Source organism: Miscanthus floridulus, chromosome 12 (assembly GCF_019320115.1).
Source record: "Miscanthus floridulus cultivar M001 chromosome 12, ASM1932011v1, whole genome shotgun sequence".
In the NCBI taxonomy this organism is placed as follows: domain Eukaryota; kingdom Viridiplantae; phylum Streptophyta; class Magnoliopsida; order Poales; family Poaceae; genus Miscanthus; species Miscanthus floridulus.
Window position 1 is genome coordinate 63,801,414 of NC_089591.1, and position 21,042 is coordinate 63,822,455.

General features: G+C 51.3%; 1 pseudogene; it reads left to right on the top strand.

Annotated features, from left to right (window-relative positions):
- The first annotated feature begins 16,426 nt into the window (after positions 1 to 16,426).
- Positions 16,427 to 16,829, top strand: LOC136496791 (14 kDa proline-rich protein DC2.15-like; annotated as a pseudogene).
- The last annotated feature ends 4,213 nt before the right edge of the window (positions 16,830 to 21,042 follow it).

The following is a 21,042-nucleotide window of genomic DNA, read 5'->3' on the forward strand; positions in this document are numbered from 1 at the left end:
GTTACCGGCAACTGTGTCCCGGCACTGTGTCCACGATCAGCACCTGGGACAGAGCGTGACGGGGGTTACCAGCCACTGTGTCCTAACGCTGCACCCGCGACCCGCCGCCCGCTCAAGGCCTCGGCACTGTACACCGGGGCCTCGGCAATCTCGGGGTTCATGCCCGCTGAGACCCCCACCGCAGTACAAGCCTCGGCACCAACCAGGCCTCGGCCTCGCGCACAATCTGTCCACCAGGGCTTGCACATTCGCCGTCACATCCGCTCCGAGACATTCCCGGGGCTCCCACGACGCACAGGGCCTGATGGGACAACCACGCCGCTCCAGTATTCCAAGGACGGATCGCTCCTACGGCCACGCCGCCACCAGAACGGGCCACAGGGTTCAGACGTGCCACTTCTATTGACACTACGTCGCATAGTGATACATGTACTACCTTCGTCCTCCCTTCAACTATAAAAGGAGAGGACTTGGGCCTCGTAGGGGGAGAAAAAAAAGGGAGACGAACACACTGATAGAACGACACACTTCTACGCTGCTTGAGAACAACGCCTCAAGCAGCCCGCACCACCCTCGCCGAGACCTGGGGCTAGCTCCCTCTCTCACCTAGCTTGTAATCCCCTACTACGAGCACTCCGGTGCAAGGAACATAAGATCGATCTCTCAGACTGGACGTAGGGCCTCGATTGCCTGAACCAGTATAAACCTTGTGTCTCTTTGCATTACCATCCGGGATTAGGGGCACGTAGCACAAATTCACTCGTTGGTTGAGGGACCCCCGGTTCCAAAACACCGACAGTTGGCGCGCCAGGTAGGGGACGCTGCGTGTTAGCTTCATCGTCCCAGCAGGACCCGGATGGCAGACCCCATACGACCATTGCGTCTCGGCACCATAGTTTGGTTCGGGAGCCTAGAGTTCATGTCTCTGGGGCATGAGTATGACATGGTGCTCCTCGCCCCTCGAGCCCCACCGTCCGACGATGAGGTCACGCCCCGGCAGCCCAGGCGCAGGCGGCGCCCGGGCAGCCGCTCTCACCGCGCTCGCCAGGCACGACGTGAGGAATGCCACCCCGACGCTACGCGAACCCAGGGCGGCACGCCACTCCCCGCCGACATCCTACGACCAGCTGTTGGTACGAGGTCCCTGGCTGGGGACCTGTCTGGCCTGAGCCTGGACAAAGGAAAATCGCCGGTGGCTCGCGGCGACGCCCAGTCGTCTGGTTCCACTCCACCACTCCCTGAGGAGTCGACCCCGGCGGGGCAGAATATGGAGATGGCACCGTCCCCATGCCCCTTTGGGTTGCGGGATGCCGCCGCCTCTTATGCCTACGCCTACACTGCCGCTCACGAGCACCCCTCGGAACGCCGCCAGCGCTTCGCTCTCGACCTGAGCACCCACTTCGACTCCTCGGACGAGGACGAGGCATGGCCCGGGGTGGATTTCTCCGAACTCCACAACCCCGGGGCTTTGCGCCAATTCTTGGTCGCAAGCGACTACTGCCTCGGCTATTCCGACTCCAACGATGAAGGGACTTACGATCCATCTCGCGAGTGCTTCCACGTCGGGCTCGGGATGCCATGGGCGGGCGAAGAAGATGAAGGGACAGGCAACCATCCCCCGCCCCAGGCAAGGGCGGGCGATGCCATGCCTCCGTGTCTCGTAGCCCCGGCGGCGCGAAACGAGAACCCCATCCGCGGGGGGCATCGACGCCCATACCTGGAGCAGCTCCACGAGCTTCAAGCCAAGGTCGAACAAGACCAACTCCTTCTACAACAGCTTCGGGACACTCTCGAGCAGGAGCAGCAAGGGTGCGGTGAGGGCGGAGGAGCTCGAGGGAGGGCCCGCGACGTCCATCACCGCATCAACGACAACGAGGGGGGAGAGCCACCCCCAATCTTTAATCGGGCTAGCCAGAATGTCGCAGCGGCTGTGATGCTGGTCCGAGCAATGCCTGAGCCCTCCACCACCGAGGGGCGATGGGTCCACGAAGAGCTCCACGACCTCCTCGAGACCGCTGCGGTACAGCAGGCCGAAAGTTCCGCCTCCCGCCGGCGCGGAGGCACTTCGGAGCAACCCACGGCGCGACCTCGTCGAGGCCAGGATGCCTCGGTCCGTCCCGAGCCCGCTCGCGCGCCGGCGGCCAACGGGGCCCCCTCGGTGCGTGATCGACCTGGAGACCAACACGAGGCACAAGGCGACCACGAAGTAGTTGGCAGGCGACGGCGCCGCGGCGACGGAGCCGCCCGGGGCTACCACCCACACCGAGGCGGTCGCTACGACAGTGAAGAGGACCGCAGTCCTTCTCTCGAGCCACCAGGCCCTCGGGTCTTTAGTAGAGCCATTCACAACGCTCACTTCCCAGCCCGATTCCGGCAACCTGCCAACCTCACAAAGTATAGCGGCGAGACGAACCCCGAGCTATGGCTGGCCGATTATCGCCTGGCTTGTCAGCTAGGCGGTGCGGAAGATGACCTGCTCATCATCCGCAACCTCCCTTTGTTCTTATCAGACTCAGCGCGAGCCTGGCTCGAACACCTTCCTCCCGCACAGATCCACGACTGGCACGACTTGGTGAGGGTCTTCGTCGGGAATTTCCAGGGCACCTATGTGCGCCCCGGGAACTCCTGGGACCTCAAAGGTTGCCGCCAGAAGCCGGACGAATCTCTTCGAGATTTCATCCGGCGCTTCTCCAAGAAATGCACCGAGTTGCCCCATGTCGGTGACTCGGAAATCGTCCAAGCATTCCTCTCTGGCACCTCCTGCCGGGACCTGGTCCGAGAATTGGGCCGGAACGTACCAACCACAGCGGCCGCACTCCTCGACATCGCCACCAACTTCGCCTCGGGCGAAGAGGCGGTTGGGGCCATCTTCCCCAACAACGACGCCAAGGGGAAGCAGAAGGATGAGGCCCCCGAGGCCTCGCCCGCCCGCGTCCCCAAGAAAAAGAAGAAGGGTCGCCCAGGGAAGCAGGAGGTCTTCGAGGCCGTCCATGTCGTCGCGACAGATCGCAGGAATCCCCGAGGCCCCCGGGGCCCCGGGCTATTTGACGACATGCTGAAGAAGCCCTGTCCTTACCATCAAGGTCCGGTGAAGCATGCTCTCGAGGAGTGCACCATGCTCCGACGTTACTACGCCAGGCTTGGGCTCCCCGACGACAATGAGGCCAGGAAAAGGGGCGCCGGCGAAAGGGACGGCAATAAAGATGATGGGTTCCCCGAGGTACACAATGCCTTCATGATCTTTGGCGGACCCTCGGCATGCCTCACGGCGCGCCAGCGAAAGAGGGAACGCCGGGAGGTCTTCTCGGTCAAGGTGGCCACCCCCCAGTACCTCGATTGGTCTCGGGAGGCAATCACCTTCGATCGAGATGTCCACCCCGATTATGTTCCAAACCCCGGGCAGTACCCGCTTGTCGTCGACCCAATCGTCGGCAACACCCGGCTCACCAAAGTGCTCATGGACGGAGGCAGCGGCCTCAACATCCTCTACGTCAACACTCTGGAGCTCCTGGAGCTCGACCAGTCACGGCTCCGAGGCGGTTCCGCACCCTTCCACGGCGTCGTGCCAGGAAAGCGCACACGACCCCTCGGGCGCATCGACTTACCCGTCTGCTTTGGCACTCCCTCCAACTACCGCAAGGAGGTCCTCACCTTCGAGGTGGTTGGATTCAAGGGGGCTTACCACGCCATCTTGGGGCGCCCGTGCTACGCCAAGTTCATGGCGGTCCCCAATTACACCTACCTCAAGCTCAAGATGCCAGGCCCCAACGGCATCATCACCGTCGAGTCCATGTACGAGCATGCATACGACTGCGACATCGAGTGCATCGAGTACGCCGAGGCCGTTGTGGAGGCCGAGACCCTCATCGCCGATCTCGACCAGCTTGGAAGCGAGGTTCCTGACGCCAAGCGACGTGTCGGGACCTTCGAGCCTGCGGAGGCCGTCAAGCTCGTCCCCGTCGATCCCGCCGTCCCCGAGGCCGAGGACTATACGGGCGAGCCTATACGAGGCCGAGGCCCAAGCAAGCGAAACGCTTGGGACGCCCTGTGTCGTGTCCGAGACCGGCAGAGAGGTCTCCGAATGGGATCCCACCGTAGGGAGGCACCGAGCCACCGAGGCCCAGCGAACGGCCTCGGCACCCACTAGAGAAACCCTCCGGTACTCTTGGAGCGCGTCTCCGGACTGCTAGCTGACCCCCAGCGAACGGGGTACGGGCCTCCACTCGAACTTACCCGATAACAGCTCACCGGAAATGCCATCGCTCGCGCCCACCGAGGGTAGCGCGGCATGTCCCACCCCTCCTTCCGAGCGAAAAGGAAGCGCAAGGGTCGAATAAAAAGTCAAGAGAATCCCCGACGGCCCTCTTGCTCCACGCAGAGGCTAAGGGATTCTTCCTGCAAACCATTGCCGAGGCCCAGCGACTTGGGCTCGCACACGAGGGGGCTCGGCAAAACAAACCCTCCTTCCGAGCGAAAAGGAAGCGCGAGGGTCGTTCAAAAAGCCAGAAGATCTCCCGACGGTCCTCTTGCTCCGTGCAGAGGCTAGGGAGCTTCTTCTGCGAAAGACGCCGAGACCCCGCGACCTAGGCTCGCACCCGAGGGGGGCTCGGCGGACAGACCCTCACGCGCGAGGGGCGAACCAAAAGCCAGGGGGACCTCTGACCGCTCTCTCGCTCCGTGCGAGAGACTCGGGGGCTCCTCCTGCAACTTTGCCGAGACCCAGCGGCTCAGGCTCGCACGCGAGTGGGCTCGGCAAACAGCCCCCCGTCTGAGCGAAAAGGACGTGCGGGGGACGGACAAAAAAGTCGGGAGGACCCCTGACCACCCTCTCGCTCCGTGCGGAGGCTCGGGGGCTCTTCCTGCACCCAAGATAAAGACAAGCGACCAGAGCCCGTTACGGTCCAGGGGTTCGAAGGCTGGGCCCCCAGGGGTTTCGATAGCTGCCCCAGGGCAAAAGAGTCAGGGACGGCTACGGGCGAGCCTATACGAGCGCGCCCTGTGTCGTGTCCAAGACCGGCAGGGAGGTCTCCGAATGGGATCCCACCGTAGGGAGGCACCGAGCCACCGAGGCCCAGCGAACGGCCTCGGCACCCACTAGAGAAACCCGCCGGTACTCTTGGAGCGCGTCTCCGGACCGCTAGCCGACCCCCAGCGAACGGGGTATGGGCCTCCACTCGGACTTACCCGATAACAGCTCACCGGAAATGCCGTCGCTCGCGCCCACCGAGGGTAGCACGGCATCTTCCACCCCTCCTTCTGAGCGAAAAGGAAGCACGAGGGTCGTACAAAAAGCCAGGGAACCCCTGACGGCCCTCTCGCTCCGGGCGGAGGCTAAGGGGCTCTTTCCGCAGCATCGTCGAGGCCCTGCGATCCGAACTCGCACCCACGGGCCCGGCGAACACAATGAAAACCCCTCGCTCGAGAGAGAAAAAAGCCCCTCCAGGGCCTCGGGGGCTACACCCGGCGGGTGCGCTCGCGCGCACCCACCGAAACCTCAAGTACAAAACACCATCCCAACAGGAACTATCAAGAGCCAATTCTCGTCAGAACCTCAGGGGGAGTACCTCCACTCCCCCTAAGGCTCGGGGGCTACTGTCGGATACAGTGAGAAGGGGTACCCTAAGCAAGAACCAAAAAATGGCTGCTTAGACTTCGTAAAGGTCAAAACCAGCTAAACACCGCTGGCCTCGACCGATTCTCCGACTCGCCCGAGGCCCCCTCACCGCTGGCCTCGAGCGACCCCCCACCAAGGGCCTCGGTCGAGCCGCCAACTCTCCGTCTCGCGCGAGGCGGGCTCGGCAGCACTCCGCTGCCTCTTCCTTCACCCGCCCCTCTGACAAAACGTCATGTCACATTAACTCAGCCAACTGCTGCCCCTGACATCGGCCGCACGCTCGGCACAGTACAGCAGAATGGCCGACGGGACAGGAGGCAGGACTGGGCAGAGGTTACCTGCCACTGTGCTAACCACTAAAGCACATGGTTGACGCCCATGCCTCACTGTGCTGCCAACTCCTGCTCCGAGAACAACGCAGCTGAAAGCTCTAGTTTGGTTTTGGTGAATTGATGAAACCCTAAGTGCTAACCTAGTTTATCAAGTGCTCATGACATAGGTAGCACACTTCAAGTAGAAGAAGCTAATGAAGATCATAGCATGACAATGGTGATGGCATGGCGATGATCAAGGGCTTAAACTTGAAATGAAGAAAGAGAAAAACAAAAAGCTCAAGGCAAAGGTATAAACCATAGGAGCTATTTTGTTTTAGTGATCAAGACACTTAGAGAGTGTGATCACACTTATGTTTGATAGCCGTACTATTAAGAGGGGTGAAACTCGTATCGGAATGCGGTTATCAAAGTGCCACTAGATGCTCTAACTCATTGCATATGCATTTAGGATCTAGTGGAGTGCTAACACCCTTGATAACATTTGTGAAAATATGCTAACACATGTGCGCAAGGTGTTTGCAGGGTTGAGATGGGTTTGGAAAAATGAAATGTTTATTTTCTATTGCGCCGGATGCAAAATTCTTGGTGGTTGGCACATTTGAGCAAGGGTGAAGAAGTTAGAGTTGAAATGGAGTTGGTCGAAATGATGCTGGCGTCGGTCTACTGACCGGACGCTGGGTCACTCAGCGACCGGACGCTGAAAGGCTGCGTCCGGTCGAGCTGTCAGACGGCACAGTGGATAGGGTTGAGCACCGGACGCTGGTCTGCGTCCGGTCAAGGTGGACCGGACGCGTCCGGTCGGAAAAACATGCCTCGGGGAGCTTACTGGAAACGACCGGACGCTGGGGCTTCAGCGTCCGGTCAGTTTATACCGGAGCGTCCGGTCAGGTCAAGTGACCGTTGGAATCAGGACACGTGGTCGTCTGCGAGCGACCGGACGCTGGGGTCCAGCGTCCGGTCAACACGACTGGAGCGTCCGGTCAGAACGCGTTTTGCCCAGTGAAGGGCTATAACGGCTCTATTTGATGGGGGCTCTATTTATAGCCCCATGGCCGGCTCAAGGGACAGCTCTTGCACATTTTCATTGACATAGCAACCTTGTGAGCCTAGCCAAAGCACTCCCACTCATCCACATCATTGATTCATCATCATAGTGAGATTGGGAGTGATCCAAGTGCATTGCTTGAGTGATTGCATCTAGAGGCACTTGGTGTTCGTGTTTCGCTGCGGATTTCTCTTGTTACTCTTGGTGGTTGCCGCCACCTAGACGGCTTGGAGCAGCGAGGATCGTCGAGCGGAGGTGGTGATTGTCTCCGGCTCCGATCGTGGTGATTGTGAGGGGTTCTTGACCTTTCCCCGGCGGAGCGCCAAAAGGTACTTTAGTAAATTGCTCGTGGCTTGTGTGATCCTCATCTTGTGTTGGTTGTGCGGCACCCTATTGAGGGTTTGGCGTGTGAAGCCAATTAGCGCGTGAACCTCCAAGTGAGTGAATCGCCACAACGAGGACTAGCTTGCCGGCAAGCAAGTGAACCTCGGTAAAAATCATTGTCTTCATCATTGATTCCGAGGTGATTGGTCTTCATTGTTATTCATCTTTGTGATTGATTGGTTCTTCATCTACACGGCGGTATAACTATCCTAATCACTCTCTTTACTTTACCGCAAACTAGTTAACAAGCTCTTTAGTGTAGCTAGTTGTGAGAGCTTGCTTGCTTGGTTGGTGTGGCTCTTTAGTTAGTCTTTGAGAGCACACGAACATAGGATAGTGTCTTTGCTATTGTGTGAATAGACACTATCTAAACTAGAATTGTGGTAGGAGGCTTGCATTTTGAGTAGGCCAGCGCAACACTTGCTTCGCCTCATAATTGTCTAACCTTTTGTTAAGTGTTGTTGTAGAAATTTTATTAGGCTATTCACCCCCCCTCTAGCCATTAGGACCTTTCAGCAGCGTGGGGAGCCACGTCTAAGATACTGTGGCCTCGGAATCAGCACCCAGGATCAATAATTCCCCCAATGCCTCGGCAGTATGCTTTAGGGGCTCGGCAGCCTGAGGATCCATGTCCGCCGAACCCCCCACGATGGCTCGGCCTCGCCATCTGCAGAGCCACAGCTCCCTACGATGTCAGCGCACGATGACCAGCACGTCACCCGCCATATCCTGCATCAAGCTGTACTGGAGCCCCACAACGCACAAGATCAAGTATGACCGGCGCGTCACCTCTGCACGACAAGGACGAGGCCACTCCATCGACCATACCACAACAGTGGCCGGCTACAGGGCTCGGACACGCCGCCCCCATTTATAGAGCAGGAGGTCTCGGCATCCTGACGCCAACTCCGCTCCGCGCAAGGCTCCCCAGGGAAGGCCTCGGCAAGAAATGCCATCTCCGCCCCACCCGAGGCTCTCCACGGAAGGCCTCGGTGGGAAGCGCGTTCTCCGTATCACGCGAGGCCTCTCGCGCGAGGCCTCGGCGAGGGGCCTGACCTCCGTCTCGCGCGAGGCCTCATTCTCTGTGTCGCTCGGGGCTGGCTTGTCCGTGGTCCGTCGCCCCCCGCCTCGGTCGACCCTCCCGACAGCGCGTCATGTCTCATTAATACTTTCAACCACTCCCGCAATCTCCGCCGGACAGCGGCTCAACGTCACAGAATGGCCGATGCGACCCGAAGTCGCATCAGCGCCATACCGGCTGGGACAGGGCACGGCGGGGGTTACCGGCAACTGTGTCCTGGCACTGTGTCCACGATCAGCACCTAGGACAGAGCGTGACGGGGGTTACCAGCCACTGTGTCCTAACGCTGCACCCGCGACCCGCCGCCCGCTCAAGGCCTCGGCACTGTACACCGGGGCCTCGGCAATCTCGGGGTTCGTGCCCGCCGAGACCCCCACCGCAGTACAAGCCTCGGCACCAACCAGGCCTCGGCCTCGCGCACAATCTGTCCACTAGGGCTTGCACATTCGCCGTCACATCCGCTCTGAGACATTCCCGGGGCTCCCACGACGCACAGGGCCTGATGGGACAACCACGCCGCTCCAGTATTCCAAGGACGGATCGCTCCTACGGCCACGCCGCCACCAGAACGGGCCACAGGGTTCGGACGTGCCACTTCTATTGACACTACGTCGCATAGTGATACATGTACTACCTTCGTCCTCCCTTCAACTATAAAAGGAGAGGACTTGGGCCTCGTAGGGGGAGAAAAAAAAGGGAGACGAACACACCGATAGAACGACACACTTCTACGCTGCTTGAGAACAACGCCTCAAGCAGCCCGCACCACCCTCGCCGAGACCTAGGGCTAGCTCCCTCTCTCACCTAGCTTGTAATCCCCTACTACGAGCACTCTGGTGCAAGGAACATAAGATCGATCTCTCAGACTGGACGTAGGGCCTCGATTGCCTGAACCAGTATAAACCTTGTGTCTCTTTGCATTACCATCCGGGATTAGGGGCACACAGCACAAATTCACTCGTTGGTTGAGGGACCCCCGGTTCCAAAACACCGAGACATGGGCATGCTGGCTAGCTGCTCCTTATGATCGTGGTGGGCGTACGATGTCTTTGAGCTTGGTGTCAACCTCTCGAGGCTCTCGTCATGGAGGCTTCGTGACATTTTAGAGTATAATAATAAACATGCTAATATTGTAACACTTTAGAGTTCAAAAGGCTTAAACCTACTCTAAACACCGAGTGAACCATACACTTCCACCAGCCTACTTACTACACTCACTACTGGAATCGTGGGATTTGCCTAGTGCCGCAGGCACTAGGCAAAGGCCCAGAAACACTAGGCAAACAGTTTGCCTAGTGTCACACTAGGCAAATAAGGGTCGGCAGAGGCGGACTAGGCAAAGAGCACTTTGCCGAGTGTGAAACCTCGGACACTCGGTAAAGTGTTTGCCTAGTGTCAAGGACACCACTCGGCAAAAGTATTCCACTGACGGTAGAAATCGTAACGGACGTTTTGCCTAGTGTCGGAGGTCTGACACTCGGCAAAGTATGCAAGGTTTGCCTAGTGCCAGGCGTCCGACACTAGGCAAATATGTCAAGCTTTGCCTAGTGTCAGGCCACCTACACTAGGCAAATATGCCAAGCTTTGCCTAGTGTCAGGCCTCCGACACTAGGCAAACTGCCTACTTTGCCTAGTGTCAGTCCCAGGTGTGCCACGTGTGGCCCCTTTGCCTAGTGTCAGACCCCTGACACTAGGCAAAGTAACCAGAAGCTGAATTTTTTTTTGATTATTCCATTTGCGACACAAATATAAATCATATTCAAACACCACAAATATATCACATGAATCATAAATAAGAACCACATGTTCACATATATCACATGTTCATACCAAAAGTCCAAATGTGCCACAAGTACGCTCAAGTTTCAGTGTAGGTACTGTGAGGTCTAAAAGAAAGAAAAACCCGAAAGAAATTGCCGAGAAGCATGCCATAGAATGCATTGACAATAATGTCATCAGCAGAAAATAAACCTCCACACAGGGTCGCCTCAAACATAGAAAAAATAACAACATCTGCAGCCATATCCAAGCTTTTCTCTCATGTGTTGTTTTTATACACTGATTTCATATTGGTTAATATTGCAGGAGCTGATATACTTCCCATTATAATCAATCTACGAAGCACATCCATGGGACAGTACTAAAATGCTAGGTGAATTTATGAAAAGAGTGAATAGCAAAAGAACTTCCATGCACATTACTGAACATGAAACCTAAAGGAAATGACCAAAGCATCACTTTCAACCTTGCAGGACAGTAAAAGAACAACAAATGGCACTACTGGTACTTGTGTGATCTCAAACTTCTAATAGTGTAGCTAAATATGTACCAGCGATTAGTAAGCTAACATATAGTATGCAACCCAACTAAGTACCTGAGTAGGGTCATGATGTTTATTACAGACCAGATAATGTTTTTTTCCAAGTGGTTGGCTTGTTCTGAGATTTTACAATGTGCATATAAATTGTATCAAACTAAAAATTCAAGGTTTAATCTGAATGAAAATTTTAGCACACGGTAGAAGAAATATGATAAAAGCAATGGATCAGGAGCACCTTGATGCAGTTACACGTGCTAATAGCCCTCAAAATGCACCCATGGAATGAAGTTGTCTCAAAACAAAATTCTTGCACAAGAATAAAAATCATTCTGAGAAACCTAGGGCAAGCATTAATAAAATAATTTAGCTAAAACTTGATGGAATCAACTGTACTGTTGACCAGTGAACTTTTTTCTTCGTCTAGATGGATACTTCCTACTCAGTAAATAATCTAAGAAAACCAGCAGCATCATACAAATTCACAAAATGAAGCAAGTTCGTTGAGGATGCTATAAATTATGAACTAAAACTTTATCAAACAGGTAAAAGAATGACAAAAAGAAGGGAACAAAAACACCTTGATGTTGTCGCACCTGATGACTAGTCCTCAAAATTGGCCTATGAAATGAAGTCCTAGTGTTGAACCGAAATCACTACACAAGAATAAAATTCAATTTGAGAGAAATTTGTATTGTGTATCGTCCTTTGCGTCACGCAGACCATGGCGCACAGCCTGCTCCACCGTCGGGCTCAGAAACTGCCGCTCCCTGCCACTCTAGCAAATGGAGAAGATCGATGAACACCAATAAATAGGTAAAATGATTCTACAACATGTATTGCCGTAGCAAATGTTTAAGTATAACATCTATGCTGGTCAATATGGGACGAAGGTAAATGTGAGGCTGTGTCTACAGGAGAACATTCAGGCACAAATTTGAAAGGACGAAAGCCATGTCATCTGCTGTAGTAAGCATTGACCTATCCAATATTTCTTAACTTATTTAATACATTAGTCTAAAAGTGAAAATCTAATACCTGAGGAACATACATGAATAAATTAAAATGGTTTGTACAGGCCTGGGTATTCACCAATGCGGCACTTGGGGAACATTGTGAGTGATTGAAAGGAGGTGGCCTTCTGGAAACAGATTTGCATCACTTGTACCAGGAATGTAGGAAAAATCTCACAAAAAATTGGTAACTGCACCAAGAATTTGGGGCTCCCGCCACACAAACATTAGTAAAAGAAGGCCAAGAGACATGGAGGAGATGGGAGGTTACCTCGTCGCCCACGCAGTCGCCAGAGGGACAACAACCTGCCAGTCGCCGCTGCTGTCGCTGGGAGCGCATCCACACTGGAGAAGGGCACCGCCGCCGGGGGTTGGGACTGAAGCTGGGCCGCCGCGACCCCTAGCACAGGCTGCTAGGGTTTCCTGTAGCACCTGCAACACATGAACACACACGGAGCAGAGGGAGGAGGCAGCGCCGGGGGCAAGCGACGCCGGCGGACACCGCCGGGGCCCAGTCGCGAGGGGGAAAGGAGGAGGAGGAGGGCGCCCGCAGCCGCCGCGCCCGCCTGTGCCAGCCGTCGTTGGCCTGTCCGTGTCGGGATGGAGATGGAGAGGGAGAGGGAGAGGGAGAAACCGGTGGGAAGAGGGAGAGGAGGCCAGCGGGGTGCAGGTCGCGGCCGCGCGCCGCCGTCCTGCCCGCAGCGCCGCCGCGGAGGTCCGCTCGCCGCCCGGGGGGCGCCGTCGCCCTGGCCGTCGCCGTTTCGGGAGAGATCGAGAGAGGATGGGGCGAGGTGTGTTTTTTTTCGGAGTAGAAGCTGTGTCTATTATTCGTTTTGTTGGATTCGGAGCAGAAGCCAGAGGAGGCAGCAAGTTTGCCTAGTGTCGATAACCCAACACTAGGCAAACACTATAAAAAATAAGTTTGCCTAGTGTCTCTCATGAGACACTAGGCAAAGAGGCCAGTTTGCCTAGTGTCTAGCTAGCACACTAGGCAAACTTATTTATTTTTTTTCAATTTTGGTCTTCAAACTTTTTATCGAGCCTCCCTACATAAAATGAGACTACATGTTGAAAGTTGGCACAATTTTATGAAATTTTGCTATATTTCTTTAGTTTATTTAATTTCTTTGAATTTTTTCGACAAATGCAAATTTGAACTGCAAGTGTGTCGAATAATGGTAATTCATGAATGCAAAAATGATATTCATGTTAGTAAGTGTTAGTTGAGGTCGTATCCAGAAACAGACCAAAAATTTCACACATCTTCACGTCGAGACATGACCACGAACTTGCGAGAAAATAGTTTTTAAATTCTATTAAATGAAAACGGAGTCTGAAATTCATGAAACTTGTCGACAAGTCAAGATATCGCATGCGGGTGCCATGATAAAAATTTAAAAAATATTTCGAGCACATCGTCACATATGATGCTTAGAAACCCTAACGGCGGAGACACTAGGCAAAGTTCTAATTTTGCCGAGTGTTAACGGAAGACACTCGGCAAAATGGTAACGGCGGTTGCCCTCCGACAGCCTTTGCCAAGTGTGATGGTATGCCTAGTATTGACACTAGGCAAAATGGTCATTTACCGAGTGGATTTCTTTGCCTAGTGTCGACACTCGGCAAATCGTTATTTTGCCTAATGCCTTTATTTTGCCGAGTGCTCCGGGGTCTAACACTCGGCAAACAAGCTCTTTGCCTAGTGTCCGACGATTGGCACTAGGCAAACCATTAAACACTAGGCAAATCTCGGTTTTCCAATAGTGACATGTGTATTCGCTTCATGTAAAAGCGTTAATCTAGAGTTTGTGGTTTGAACTGTAGAAGCTTTATATGTTTATCGACCATCAATAACTAAGGTAGAACTACACACCCACAATCTCACATTAAGAAGCATTTGAACCACTATAGGCCAAATCCAAACTAGTCCAAATGTCATAAATATGCAACTAATTACCACATGTTCTGTTATGAACCGATCTAATGTAAACCTCTAAATTTGAATAAAAATTGTGCAGTTCTATCTTATGGAAGATAATATAAAATAACCACTACGTTTGTATCTAAACATGTAAGTTACCCACCTCGAACATTAGAAAATAAATAAAATGAAATCACCAACATCTACTATTATGAAAAGGCAATAAGTAAACATATATACGTTTCTCAATACCCACTTCTACTACTATAAACATATAAAAAAAACTATCTCAAAGAAAGGCAAACAACATGTAGACAAAGTATATATATGCATGTATGAGCGATAACTATATATTTCTATGGTTTAGCAATCATGAAAAATGTTGCTAAATGAATCACATAACATGTCACTAACAATTAATTTTAATTTACATTAGTACTTTAATTTAGGACAAACAATTATGTAATTAAGTTGTTGATTAGATAAATTTATACATTGACAAATTATGTAATTATGAGAATACACATATCTATCAATTCATTTAATTGTAGGGACTCTGTTGTTACAAAAATACTAACACACATAATTATCGTAAAGGTAATTCATCACCTAGAACACTAAAATTTCTGTGTATGTTAATATAGTAACTAAAAATGTAGTCTATGACTTTGAACTTATGAATAAAATAGAAAAGAAAAGTTTAAATAAAAGGTACATTAAATACTAAAGTTTTAACTTAAAATGTCCAAAAAAAACTATACCAATCAATAAGATTTAAATATTAAATCCAAAATTCAGAATATTAATGACATTTTGAAGACACATGTGCCACAATTAAACACATATTAGTATCTCGTAGATGTGCAATGCAGGGAGGGCTATGAATATGCATGGAAAGTGTATTGAGTAATTGGTAAATCCATCACACACTATAGGCCAAATCCAAACTAGTCCAAATGTCATAAATATGCAACTAATTACCACATGTTCTGTTATGAACCGATCTAATGTAAACCTCTAAATTTGAATAAAAATTGTGCAGTTCTATCTTATGGAAGATAATATAAAATAACCACTACGTTTGTATCTAAACATGTAAGTTACTCACCTCGGACATTAGAAAATAAATAAACTGAAATCACCAACATCTATTATTATGAAAAGGCAATAAGTAAACATATATACGTTTCTCAATACTCACTTCTACTACTATAAACATATAAAAAAAACTATCTCAAAGAAAGGCAAACAACATGTAGACAAAGTATATATATGCATGTATGAGCGATAACTATATTTCTATGGTTTAGCAATCATGAAAAATGTTGCTAAATGAATCACATAACATGTCACTAACAATTAATTTTAATTTACATTAGTACTTTAATTTAGGACAAACAATTATGTAATTAAGTTGTTGATTAGATAAATTTATACATTGACAAATTATGTAATTATGAGAATACACATATCTATCAATTCATTTAATTGTGGGGACTCTGTTGTTACAAAATACTAACACACATAATTATCGTAAAGGTAATTCATCACCTAGAGCACTAAAATTTCTGTGTATGTTAATATAGTAACTAAAAATGTAGTCTATGACTTTGAACTTATGAATAAAATAGAAAGAAAAGTTTAAATAAAAGGTACATTAAATACTAAAGTTTTAACTTAAAATGTCCAAAAAAAACTATACCAATCAATAAGATTTAAATATTAAATCCAAAATTCAGAATATTAATGACATTTTGAAGACACATGTGCCACAATTAAACACATATTAGTATCTCGTAGATGTGCAATGCAGGGAGGGCTATGAATATGCATGGAAAGTGTATTGAGTAATTGGTAAATCCATCACAACCGGATACAAACCATAGAGTATCTATATGAGCATTGTGTTAGAAAATGAATACAGAAAGAACACAAACATAAGCAGTTTTGTTTAGTTGTATCTACTAAATTATCTATGAGCTTCTACGCGTCACTTATGTCTCTTAAGCTTCTAGCCTATACAAAAGTACGGGTGGATGTATTAGTACTTTTTTTTATAAACAAGAGGAGAATCACCTAGCCAACATTCAAACAAAAAGAACAAAATTTTATAGGAGCAACACCCGTCGTTGTTTGCTGGAACACTTCTCAAGCAAATTCAAGCTTCTGAATCTGAACTTGAATGTTCGAACTGAACAGAATAGATGTTGATCCCGACATCCCGTCAAGTACCACAAAAAACTACTTCAACTCTTCAAGCAACTTGGGCGTCAATCATCATGGCACCTCTGCTGATCTTTAGCACTAAAGCATGGCACTAGATACAAGCAGCCAACCCATATGACAAGTTACTAAACTGAATAAATGATCAACCATCAAGCTAGAACAAACATCAACATGCATCCACCAATGCAGCAATCTTGGCCACTAGCGCTGTTCTAGAATGAAACTTTATTTCTGGAGTACCACCCAAATATTCATGGAATAAATCCAGATCACCCATTTAATAATCGCCCTCACATGCACATGCTCACGGGAATGTGAACTCACTAACAACTAATTGGCACTGCACTGATGGTTGTCCTATAAATGCAACAGCCAAGCGCCACTACGAACCATCACAAGCGCTTAGCGATCAGTTATTATTAAGGCACACCTTAATCACGCTCTGCTTCGTGCTGCTAGTGATCAAGCAAGTGCTTTAGTACTCGTAGCAATGGCAGGCAAGGCCTCGATCGCGCTGTTCCTGGCCGTGAACCTAGTCGTGTTCGCCATTGTCAGCGCCAGCAGTGGCGACTGCCCCACGCCGACCCCGTGCACCCCGTCGACGCCGACCCCGACGCCGGCCACGTCCGGCAAGTGCCCCCGCGACGCGCTCAAGCTGGGCGTGTAAGCCAATGTTCTGGGCCTGATCAAGGCCAAGGTGGGCGTGCCGCCCACGGCCCACGGAGCCATGCTGCCCGCTGCTAGAGGGGCTCGTCGACCTCGAGGCCGCACTGTGCCTCTGCACCGCCATCAAGGGCAGCATCCTCGGCATCAACCTCAACCTGCCTGTCGACCTCAGCCTCGTCCTGAACCACTACGGCAAGACCGTGCCCACCGGATTCAAATGCCTCTAAGCTAGCCGCGAGTATGCCGGCCGTCCGCCGGCGTGTTCTTTGGCTTGCCATTCGTCTTACTGTCTTAGTGCAGGCAGCTGGTGCCTTATCGTCTGCTACGTAAGCGCGTGCTAGCTAGCTCTGCGTGAGTACGTGCATCGGCGCGAACACGCGAAGTACGTACGTATGTAGCCGGTTTTTGTGATGAACTTCCTTTGCTTTTGGGTGTTTCTTTTGTGGCAAGTGCTTCGTCCTTTGCTTGGACAGTGTTCCAGAACTATTTGGATGTTATACTTTTTTTGTATCCAGCAGTCTGCTTGATGAATAAAGCTTATATTTGTTGGAAATATGCTATATATATATATTACTATATAATAGCAGATTTTATTGTGATGCATATTTCATACACATTTGCAAATACTACATAAATTAAAACACGACTAATTGAGGCAATAATCCATAACCATATTTGAGGCGTAGAATCACTAGCATTCATGGTAATATTCATCCGTGTGCATCTCCAACCGACCAAAAACAGTATCAAGAGCTCTAGTAGGCAAAGGGTATTGTTTTTGTTTAGCTTAAGCTCAGTCTTCTCCTTTCTTCGTCATCCATATAAATCTCAGAATACTCCTATGAAAAAATGCTAATATCACTATGCGTAGTACGTTCATATACAAAAGGCCAACAATTATGGCTCACAGTTACTCATGCAATCCCAACGAGTAAGTACAATAAAACCACGTCACTGGCTTATAAATCGCGCTCATTGGGGATGTGGCCTGCTAAAGCGCCTTGCACAGTACTATTATGGCCATCTTTAGCTTTCTCTTTTTTAATATAACAGTTAGCTCTCCTATCAGTTCGTTTAAAAAAAAGACATGAGCCTGTTTGGTTGGCTTTAAAGCTAGCCACTTCGGTTGCTGCCATTGTCATATGAAGGCACAACAAAGCACTGCCAAGAAGCCAACTGAACAGGCCCATGTCAGCAATCCTAGTTGGAAGAGAGAGAAATAAGGAGAACAACTCAGCTTGGTTTGCATTATTGCTCGAGTCATGGGTCGTCCCATCACTAGCACGTGCTCATGAAGGGAAGGAAGAGTTGGTGGCCTCAAAATTAAAAAAAATCATATTTAGAATAGGAGAAGAGACAACGTTGTTGTATGACTTGTCTATTATATATTACGGAGTAATAGTTTATTGCTGATTAGTTTAGTGTCGGTGTTTCGAATAACACCAAAACTAGTAAATTTATATTGTTGCGCGTTAGGTTCGGAGATGGTACTAAATGACACAAGGTTTATACTGGTTCGGGCAGAATGTCCCTACGTCCAGTTTGCGCTGCTGCTCGTGTTATTAGTACCGAAAAAGGTTCGTAGTAGGCGGTACAAACGGTCGTGAGAAGGACAGGTCCCAAGTGTCTGATGGAAAGGTCGAAAGAATGCCAAGAGCTCAGTTGCTGCTTGGGTGTGTGTGTGTGGAATTGATCCGTCTAATGAATCTACCTGTTTGAAGAGAGCGCATCCCCTTTTATAGATAAAGGGGATGGCCCTTACAAGTGAGAGGGAGAAAATACATATGCTTCTAAGCCTTATCACCTACGCCGACGGGTACAGGTCGATGGTAGGCGCCACAACACTGTTGGATGTCAGATCCACGTGAGAGGTTGTGTTGTCTTCTTCGGGTATGGCAGACGTCGACGCCCGCCACACTGTTGATACCTGGAGGCATGCAAGGGTTTCACCATGTTCGCCTGGTACTGTAAATACCGGAGCTCACAACACTGTCGATGCCTAGAGGCATGTGGGGGGAGTCTTATCATATGGGAGTTAATGGCGCCTACAACACTGTAGGGGAAAAGGCGATGCCTACAACACATTAGGCTCTGCCATGCCTAGGAGGGCTTAAAGCGCCATCCCGTCGTATCCTGATGGTACCTTCTCGCAGGTGCGCAGGATATGGTCCTCGGTACTGCGGTTGACCAGAGTGTCCCATCTTACCCTGTGCTCATCATCATGAAGCGGCAGGGTGCAGACGTCGGACGAGGCGGAGCCAGCCCGGAATGTCGATCGAGGCGGAGCTATCCCTCAGCCGTCTCGGACGAGGCGGAGCCTGTCCTCAGCCGTCGGGTGAGGCGGAGCCTGCCCTTAGCCATCAGGCGAGGCAGAGCCAGCCCTTAGGGGCCGGGCGAGGCGCAGCCTGCCCTTAGCCGTCGAGTAAGGCAGAGCCAGTCGACCCTCAGCCGTTTGTTGGGCGAGGTGGAGCCAGCCCTTAGGGGTTGAGCGAGGCGTAGCCAGCCCTTAGGGGCTGGGCGAGGCATAGGGCAAGAAGTGTAGTTGTGTTCTTGCCTATTTGGGAGCATCAGCGCTTGATAGTTATTAGCTCCATCTCATTGGGTACCTCAGTATTAGGTCCCCGACAGTAGCCCCCCTCCGAGTGATTCGAATAGAATCGCCCGGGGGTGATTTGACTTACCCGAGGGTGCGCGTGAGCGCACCCGACGTGTGTAGCCCCCGAGCCCCTGGGTGATTCGGGGGGTAGAATTGCCCGGGGGGTATTTCGATTTGCCAGAGGGTGCGCGTGAGCGCACCCGTCGGGTATAGCCCTCGAGCCCCCGGGTGATTCAGGTAGAATCGCTAGGGAGGTAATTTCGGACCCTTGGCGGGTATGGCTGTGAGATTTGGTTTTTGTCCACTGGACAGTTTAAAGGGAACCCTGGTGGTCCGTGGGGATTCATCTAGGGTCAGCCCGGTTGAGACTTGATTGTGGATCGAGACTCCGTTGAGGCTCGTGTACCTGGGTTTTGGCCGTTCGCGGGCCCATCCCTTGTTGGGACGACCATCGAAACTATTGGGCCAGCCCTCAAACTCCCAGACCCAGGCGGGCTGAAGAAATGTTTTTTGACCATACATATCCCCTCTGTGGGAAAAGTGTCCTGGTCTGCTTGGGAAGGCGAAATGTCCAGCGTGACTTTGGTGGGAAAGGATAGGGATCGCGGGTGCATATCCCGCGACGTGACGTAGTGGTGTATCGTGGCAGGCTCGGAGACCTAGGTGGGCGGTTGCTCTTCTCGCATCTGTCGCCCTATAAAACTAAGGGGTTCGCCCCTAGGGTTCCATACTTTGCCTCCTCGCCTTTGCATCTTCAACCTCCGCCGCCAATCGCCTAAGCCTCCCGTACCTGCATCGCAGCCGCTGCCGAGCTCACATCCGCATCGCAACCGTCAAGCTCGCATCCACCCCCCTCCCAATCGTTCAATGGAGCCATGGTGTAGATCTGACATCACCCTCAGCGCCAAGAGGGCCTCATTCGCCGTGGCCTCCTTTGTTCGCTGACCGCCGCCGAGGAGTGGTGGCTGCACGGTAATGAGGACGAGCCATCGCCGCCCGAAGGGTATGTCGTGTCCTTCGCTCACTTTCGTGAGCGGGGATTCACCATCCCCACCCACAAGTTCCTCCGAGGGCTGCTGGACTACTACAAGGTGGAGTTACAACACCTTACTCCCAATGGGGTTCAACTTCCCCTGTTCGACGGGGATACAGAGCTGCAGGATCTCGATGTGGCTTCGTTTGTAGAGTTCGCCCTCTACAAGAACGAAGGACTTGGCGCGGCTGCGAGCCGTCGAGCTTCCGTCTTGTCCGTGGCACTGTGTCACGGAGGAGGTAGTCGAGGTAGAGCGTTCTCCAATTGATCAGAGGGTCGGCTCTGTCGTTGGATCCTCTTCAAGCTCCGTGACCTAGGGCAAAACAGAGCCGTCGGTTGGTCAGCCCCCGAGGCTGGATCAGGCGGGCAATCGTTGGCTTGTTCTGACCCTTCATAGCGCACGAGGGTTTGTGTTGGTCGCTGGCAAAGACACCCGTCGGCACCGGCTCTCGACCGGACGCCGCTTTTGCAAGCGCATCGGCCGCCTCGTTGAGGCGCCTTGGGATGTGATTGAGTTCAAGGCCGTCGAATTTGTCCTCCAGCCGTCGGACTTCTTGGCAGTACGCAGCATCTTGGCGTCGTGATGAATGACATCATGGTTTAGGCAGATGTATGTTCTACAACCACTATCACCATTGCACTCTCCACCGAAATTGTTTCTTCATTCAATTCGCATTTGGGTATAGCTTCACTCTCAATAGCACACAGTATCGTATCTATCTAGAAATAGAAAGGTTTCATCAGGAACTTGCAGTTCAGACTTCAGAGTTGTATAAACCCACAGGATTTCCTAACAGTACTACTTTCCAAT